At 33.3% G+C, this 9074-nt stretch overlaps 1 protein-coding gene across 1 annotated transcript in view; it reads left to right on the top strand.

The window, feature by feature from the left end:
- Nucleotides 1-9074, top strand: part of DMD (dystrophin) — a 1580480-nt gene that overhangs the window by 1057427 nt on the left and 513979 nt on the right. The gene's annotated exons all lie outside the window — the stretch shown is intronic.

Raw genomic sequence — 9074 nt, forward strand, 5'->3', positions numbered from 1 at the left:
TGACCTCCAGCCTTACTTCTTCCCTTCTTTCCATCTCTTCTCTTCTTCCTCCTCTTTCCCCAAAATTACATCATATATTTGCACATTTAATAGTCTAAAACTCTTCAGAATAAAAGAAAGAGAAAAGGGAAAGGAAATAAAATTTGTTTGACTGTGTTATCAAGCACCATACATGGTTCTTTACATGCATTTAATTCTTTTAAACCTCATTATTTATAGGTCAGTTTGGAAAGACCTCAAATGCTAACCAAAGAGTAGTCTTTAGGGGATTTTCAGCAGAGAAGTAACATGGAAATTTGATCAGATTCAGTATTTGATCAAAACCCTCTACAGATTTTTATTTTTTCTGGTAGGAAAAGGCCTTCTGCTAAACAAGTATCTGAATCACAGATTAGCTATGTCATCTGAGAAAAAAAAAGCCATATAGTTTTCAGGGATGAAACAGCTTCCATTTCTGAATTTGTATTTAGACTATGCAAAGCTATATAGTATATGTACTTAAACTGTGTATTTGAAAAATAAACCTTGAAATCTCAATAGCTTAATACAGTAAAGGTTAATTACTTGGTTGTGTCATAGTCCAATAGAGGTTGAAGAGCCCTTCTTGGGAGCTCTCCCCCAAGTGGTGACTTGGGGATCCAAGCTTTTCCAATTTTATTAAACTATAATTTCAAACTCACAGCTGCCCAAGGTCACTACAGGAGAGTAAGGGAAAACATGGTCAATACATGAGGTTCGATGGTCAGGGATAGAGATTATGTACATCACTTCCAACCATATCTGAAGTACCTGAAGTACTATGAAGACAAGATTTTTATTTCTATGACAAGAATGTTAGAAAGCCACACAGGATTTTACAGACTTATCATTACTTCTGTTGTAGGTAACATCTAGACAAATAAAAATTTATTCTTTCACAAGCTACTTAGATAACCTAAGTTACCAAAATTTATTCTTTCACAAGTTATAAAGAATAAAAATTTATTCTTTCACAAGCTACTTAGATTACCTAAGTTACCAAAATTTATTCTTTCACAAGCTACTTAGATTACCTAAGTTACCAAAATTTATTCTTTCACAAGTTACCACTTAGATTTTCTCCCTTGGATGAAATTTCTAACGATGATTTTCCCAATTCCTGGTCTGACTATGTAAAATATAGAATCTATATGATTATTCTCGAAGGCTCTGGTCTTATATGTTATGCTATGTTTTTCCTCTCAAAATATTTAGAATTCTGTGAATCTAGCAGATCATGAAACAAGGTGGTTAACTGTTGTGAAGGAATTAACAGGGAAAAAGAGTTCAGACGGGATCCTTGAGTTGCATGACGGGAAGGAGAAAGAGAGACGTATAGTGACAGATTTTATTAGAGCAAGAAGATTCTGGAAGTTGGCAAATGAGAAATAATCTTAAAACCTCTGAGAATTCTAAAGTAATAGTAAGAGTGATTAGGATTTAACAGCTCTTAGGAAAGCAAGGGGCTTTAAATAAAAGACAAAAAATATAAAAGGAAGAAACAAAACAATTTTATTGTCAAAATAAATAATATGTTTTAAACACCTAAAACAAAGATAAAATTGTATCATAATTCCTATCCTTGTCAAATGCATACATACACACATACTTTTGAATAGTCAGTCTAAAGCTACATTAAAAATGGCTCAGCCATTTTTTGGATGTTTTCATTTGTGTTATGTAATTTAGGAATTTAATGATATATATTGCTGCAACTTCAATGTAAGTTCATAATACAGATAAAGATGACCTAAGCTATAATTTCTCCATCATTTCATGAATGACATATGCTAAAACTTAGAGTAATCTTAATGCTGATATTAACTAACATTTAGCGAGTACTTGCTATTTGTCAAAAACTGTGCTAAACTCTTTCCATATATTGGCTTATTTCATCCTCTCAGAATACCTTTCATGAAAAGTGCTATCATTGTTCATAGTTTACAGGTAAGAAATTGAAGTTTAGAGAAGTTTAGTAACTCCCCTTACAAGTAGCAGAGTTGGGATGTGAATGTATAGTGATTACATTTATAGATGTCCTCACGGATTTTCTCTTCTACCCATTGTCCATGTGTTTAAAACAAATCAAGAAAACACCATGAGGATCAAAAAGGGAGACAATTATAATTGTAAATTGGCAAATAAGATTATATTGCTGATAAGCTAACAAGTGGAAAATGAAAGCAATGAAATAGTATACTGGGGAGAGGATTTCATATTCTGTTTTACTATGAAAAACTAAAAGGACAATTGCAAATTATATTCCATTTTTAATGAAACTGCTATTTTTAATTCTTATAAAATTCAGGGAGCCTGTAAAATGGAGGTCTGGATTTTATGTCTAATGTGTTATCACTACTGAGTAATATTAGCTGGCTTATCATTTACAATTTTCTCTTAGGAAAGAAATGTGAAAATAGACATAAGGAGACATTGGTTAATTCAACCAAAGATTTTATTTGCTCCCTGAATTTCTTCTGAGTCTATCTATGTGCCCTAAGATTAGCAAGAGAGCCAGTGAGCCTCGGAAAGGCAATCATCAGTCTGCGTCTACATAGTTGGAGAGCTGTAATTACAGCAGCCAGCCTCCCTTGCAGCAGCATCACTGATGACTACCCTCTATGTCACAATGAAATGGAAATGATTTCAAAGGTAACCACCAGCACTGTTACACTCTGAAAATTTAAACTAGTCATCATACCTAAACTAAAGAAAAAAAATCACCTCCAATTCTGGTATTTTAATATTCATAATTACTAATATTTATCTATAATCTCTTCTATTTCTTAGCTACATACTTTAATTGTCCTCATAATGTAGATAAAATTTGATTGCTGATTTTAAAGTTAGTGTTGTTACATACATATTTATGTATGTTACTACATAAATTTAAATAATTGTCATTTTTAATTCTTAATATTTCACTAAATTCCATCTTTAACCATTTCTTTACTCATTGGACATTTAGAAAACCTCCTCTCTTTATTAGAAAAAATAATGGAGAAAAAATAAGAACAATAACGACCTCTTCACGAAATAGAAATCAAATCTAAAATGGCATCTGGGAAAAGTCCATCTTAAAAGTATAGGCAGAGTGGAAGGAGATGACAGGAGAGTGTTGATTTGGCAAAAAAAATAGACTACAGGTAGCCTATCATGTCAATAATTAATGAGCAAGTCATTAAGAGATGCCCATAATATATGTTTAGTTTCTTTAGAAAAAAAAGCAAAGTGAGTAAGAAGTTGATTTTGTTAACCTCAGGGCTTCATTTGATCTTATCTGTGGCCCTGGTAAAACAGTAACGTTCCTTTGAGAGAGAAAAGCAGAAAATAAGAAAAAATATAAAGGATTTCCATTCTAATTAAAATCCCTGTCAATAGGCTATGATCGAATCTTGTGAGAAATTATGCCATGTAACTTTTGTAAGAAGTAAGATGGTATACTATTGGCACCTAAAATTACCAGCAGTGGTCATCATGGAATTTATTTCATTTGGCAGAATCTTGGTTTACTTCACAACTTGTTCCCCAGGCTATTAAGATTGGTCCAAACTTGGCAATGGATTCTTTGGAAAAAATATTTCTTGATGATTTTAAATTTTCTTTTCCAGAGTCAAGAGATTTACCCAGGCTCAGAGTTTTCATTTATTTTCTCCCCTTTCAGCTTTTGAAAGAGAAAATCCTTTTTGTCTGCTTTGTGATTGCTTTTGTGTCAAATTCAGCATAAAAGCTTTTCAGACGTGACAGCATTAGCTGTTTTGTGCTTGGCTGAGCTAAGAGTACATGAATTCAAAAGAGAAGTGAAATCTTATTTGAGCCTAGCTGATTTGGCTATATAATACTTAAAGCTTTCTGAAGCGAGAACTCCAATAATTTATCAAATTATTAACTAAACATGTCTGAGGCTACAAAATATCTGTGTTTTGAAGACATTCTTTAAGGAACTTAAAACAGATACACTTAATCATGTAATTAATTTAAAAAGTTAGACTTGTTATATATAGTAAATACAGTAGCTATTTGAGAATCTCAAATTATTTTACTAGGAAAGAAACTAATCAGAGAAACTTCTTTTTCCAACATAGAAGTAGAGCCTTATAGTTTAATTATTTGGGGGGATGGGTGGTATTATATAATATCCTTATCTGCCATAAAGATATGTACAGTAACGGAAGCTGAATTCTGCTTTCACATATTTTGTTTACTTTTAGACTTGCATAAAATTAAAATAGACAAATCGAACCACACTGGTAGTTTGAGATTTGAATTTCTGATACAATAATGAAAAACATTATCAGAAATCTTCTTGCTAGGACCTGCCAGTTTTTCTTTATTCCTTTTTGCTCTCCCCAAAGCTTCCACATTATTAAGGAGAAAGAGTCAATAACCTCATAGTTACCTTTCCTCTCAAAGTAAATGTGAAGCTATTAAACTCCTCAAAGTGTACAGATTGCTTCCTACATCACTAATAGAGCACAGGAAGCAATGGGTAGTTTTCCCAGGTACTGTTACAACATATAAATATTTAATGCAGAATTACCAAGACTTAAATAGCGTTATGTTCTGATTGCACCATATTTTGCCTTGTTTCCTTTTCACAGTGTAACTTACTCCATGCTTGAAAATATAAGTGGCTATTCTGTAAATCCACTCCTTCATAAAAGCAGCAAATTGTCAAAATTGCCTTTTTTCAACTCTGGAAATTAACCAGAGGTTGGCAACAATATGTAAAGTGCTGAACTTCAGTTAAGAACAGCAGGGTTTGAGGCTCTTTAACTTAGCCTATTCCATCACTTTTTCCCAGCTACACAGTAGCCTTGGAAATCAGCAGCCTTACAGCCACCAGAGAAGGAGGACCAGGATTGGAGTTCCTCAAAAAGACCCATTTCATACCCAGAGCATTATCACTATTTGATCTGTCTTGCAGCTCTCTAGAACAAACCTATACACAAGGCCTTGTCATTATTTGACCTGACTTGGAGCTAACTCCCCAGGAAAAGCCCTATCCTCAGAGTGTTTATCCAAAATAATCAGAAGCAATTGTTTAAATAGCAGCTGCTTCAGGCTGTGATAACAGTGGAGATAATCATGAGTCTGGAGAAAAACTTAAAAGGAAGATCTGGGGAATGAGATGTCTTGCGGGGACTTTGAAAAGCTCTGACATATTCCTGGGAGATCTAGAAGGCTATGTGCATGTCTTGCCAAATAGAGAATGTCAATAAAGAGAGATAAATTATAAACAGGTACCAAATAGAGATTCTGGAGTTTAAAAGTACATGAGAGGGGCTCAACATCAAACTTGAGCTGGCAGAAGAATCAGTGAACTTGTATACGGGTCTTAATTCCACACTGAGGAAAAGAAAGATAAGAATTAAGAAAAATACAGGAAGTAAAAACTGACAGAAACGAGGGGAGAAATAGACAAGTCAATGAAACAGAGACTTCAGTATCTCACCTTTAATAAGGATAAAACAACTAGGCGGAAGATCAACAAGGAAATAGAAGATTAGGAAAACACTATGAACTAACAAGAACTAATATCATCTGTAGAATACTCCATTAAATAATAACAGAATACACATTCTTCTCAATTGCGCATGAATTATTCTCCAGGATAGACCATGTCCTAGGCTATAAAACAAGTCTCAATACATTTAAAAGGACTGAAATCATACAGTGTAGGTTCTCTGACCATAATGGAATGAAAGTAAAAGCCAATAACAAAAGTAAATTTTGTAAATTCACAAATATGAGAAAACGATACAACACATCCTTCAATAAGCAATAGGCCAAAGAAGAAACCACAAAAGAAATACAAAAATACTTTCAGATGACTGGATAGAAAAACACAACATAATGAAACTTATGAAATGTAACTATGCAGTGCTTAGAGTGAAATTTATAGCTATAAATACCTATATTCAAAAATAAGAATGATTCTAACTGAGTAACCCAAACTTTACCTTAAGAAACTAGAAAAAAAGAAAACATAAAATCTTAAGCAAGCAGAAAGAAGGAAGTAATAAAGATTATATAAAATCAGTGACACAAAGAAAAAAAAGAGAGAAAATCAACAAAACGAAAAGTTGGTTATTTGAAAGATCAATAATATTAACAATTTTGCTATACTGAGGAAAAAAATAGAGAAGGCTCAAATTGCTAATCTTAGAAATGAAAGAAAACATACCACTACTAACCTTACAGAAATAAAAAAGAATTATAAGAGGATATTATGGATGGAAGAAATAGGAAATCTGAATAGACCTTAACAAGTAAAGGAATTGAGTCAGTAATTTTAAAACTTCTCTCAAGGAAAGTCCGAGGCCCAGATGGCTTCATCGGTGAATTCTAGTAAACATTTAAAGAATTAATATCAGCCTTTCACAAACTTTTCCAAAAAATAGAAGAAGAAATATTTCACAACCAAAGATATCACAGGAAAAAAAACTACAGACCAATAGGCTTTATGCATATAGACTCAAAAAGCCTCAAGAAAATACTATCAAACCTAATATAGCAATGCATTAAAAGGATTATATATCATAATCAAGTAAGAATTATTCTAGACATACAAGGTTCATTTAACATAAATTAATCATCGTAGAATAAAGGACAAAGACCACATTGTCATCTCAGTAGTTGCAGAAAAAGCATTCAACTAAGTCCAAAACCCTTTCATAATAAAAACACTCAACAAATTAGGAATGGAAGGTATCATAGATTGAATATCCCCTTAGAAGATATGCTGAAGGCCCAAACCCTGGTACCCGTGTTTGTGTCCTTATTTAGAAATAAGGTCTTTGCAGATATAATTAAGTTGAGGTCATATTGGAGTGAGGTGGGCCCTTAATCCAGTATAACTGGTATCCTTTCAAGAGGAAGAAAAGAGACATACACAGAGAGAAGAAGGCCATATAAAGACGCTGACCACATGGAAAACACCATGTGACAATATAGGCAAAGATTAGAGGGATATAGCTGCAAGTCAAGGAACACTGTAGATTGACAGCCACCACTAGAAACCAGAAGAGGCAAGGAAGGATTCTGCCCTACAGGTTTCAGATGGAGCATAACCTGTTGACACCTGATTTGGCATCTAACCTCCAGAACTGTGAGACAGTAAATTTTGCTGTTATGAGCTGCCAAGTTTGCAGTTCTTTGTCATGACAGTCATAGGAAAATAATACAGGGGACTTCCTCAACCTGATAAAGGGCATCTAAGAAAAAAACCACAGCTAATATGGTGAAAGACTGAATGCTTTCCTGAAGATCAGGATCAAGATAAAGCTGTCTGCTCTCACCACTTCTATTTACCAGGCCCGGGCAACTAGGCAAGAAAAATAGATAAAAGTCATTCAGATTGGAAAGGAAGAAGTAAAACTATATCTACTTGCAGATATAGTTTTGCAGATATATCTACTTCTATATATTTTCTTATATATAGAAAATCCTAAGGGATACATTTTAAAATGTATTAAAATTAATAAATTGATTCAGCAAATTTGTAGGATACAAGATCAAAATACAAATATCGATTGTTTTTCTATACACTAGCAATGAATAATCCGAAAAATGAAATTCAAAAAAACTATTCCATTTACAATGCCATAAAAAAATAAAATACTTTGGAATAAAAGAAATAGAATATTTATACACTGAAAACTACAAAGCATTGTTGAAAGAAATTAAAGAAGATCTAAATAAATGGGGAAATAGCTCATGTTCCCAGATAAAAGACTTAATTTTGTTAAGATAACAGGATCCCCAAATTGATCTATAGGCTCTGTGCAATTCTTACCAAAATCCTGGCTGTCTTTTTTGTAGAAATTGACACGTGGATCCTAAAATTCATACTGAAGTGCAGGGGACAAAGAATAGCCAAAACAACCTTGAAAAAAAAAAGAACAAAGCTGGAGGACTCACAATCCTCAATTTTAAAACTTACCAAGAAGCAACAGTAATCAAGGTAGTACGGTGCTGACATGAAGGTAGACATAAGATTGATGAAATACAATTTGAAATACAGAACTAAATCCTTGCATTTATGGTCAATTGACTTTTGGAAAGAGTACCAAGACAATTCAACGAGAAAGAATAGTCTTTTTCAAAATCTCATGCTTGGATAACTAAATATCCACATACAAAATAATGAAGTTTGACCACATCTCACATCATACACAATATTACCTCAAAACTGAACCATAGAGATGGACAATAAAAAGTGACTGACAATGGGTGTGGGGGTTTCTCTTAGGGATGAAGAAAATATTCCAAAATTAGATTTTGGTGATGGCCTCACAACTTTATGAATATACTAAAAAGCACTAAATTATATACTTTAAATGGGTGAATTTTATGGTATGTGAATTATATTTCAATAAAGTTTCCTTAGAAAGGTTTATATGCACATCATAAAGACTACAGATCTTTTCTTATTTCTTCAAGTTTATAAACCTCTTTAGAAGTAGTTTTTAAACATTTATTAGCAACAGGACCTACTTTTTATGGGTCATTATACTAGCTTATTCTATCCACAGCTCTGGTTCCAAACTATCTGGAGCTAGTAGAATTGCTCTACTCTATCTTAGACAGAGTCATACCTGAGTAGAGATTTCAGTCAGTATAGGCTATGTTATGCTAGAGTAACGAGCAATTTCCAAATCTAGAGGCTTAACACAAAGTTTATATTTTATTCATCTTACGTATTCATTGTAGATTCACAAGGTGCTTCTACTTAGCTTAGTCACACAGGGACCATGGCTGATGACAGCTGTATCTTTATATATAATTTCATGATCAAAGAGTCAGGGAACATAGTAGATAATGCCATTCGCTCTTAAACTTTCTGCCTTGAAGTGACAACTAGCCAAAATCATTGCCATCCCTGATTCAATGGGAGTACAGATATATCATCCTCTGGCATGAAAAGGCACTGAAATGTTTGCAAACAATAATTCAGTCTAATAATGCAGTCTACCACAGTAGGCTCATGGGATCTGAAAAATGCCACTTTCTGAGGATCTGTCCTCTGGCATTCTCTCTGGAGTCATTTCCAC

Source organism: Pteropus alecto, unplaced genomic scaffold, assembly GCF_000325575.1.
Source record: "Pteropus alecto unplaced genomic scaffold, ASM32557v1 scaffold414, whole genome shotgun sequence".
Classification (NCBI taxonomy): domain Eukaryota; kingdom Metazoa; phylum Chordata; class Mammalia; order Chiroptera; family Pteropodidae; genus Pteropus; species Pteropus alecto.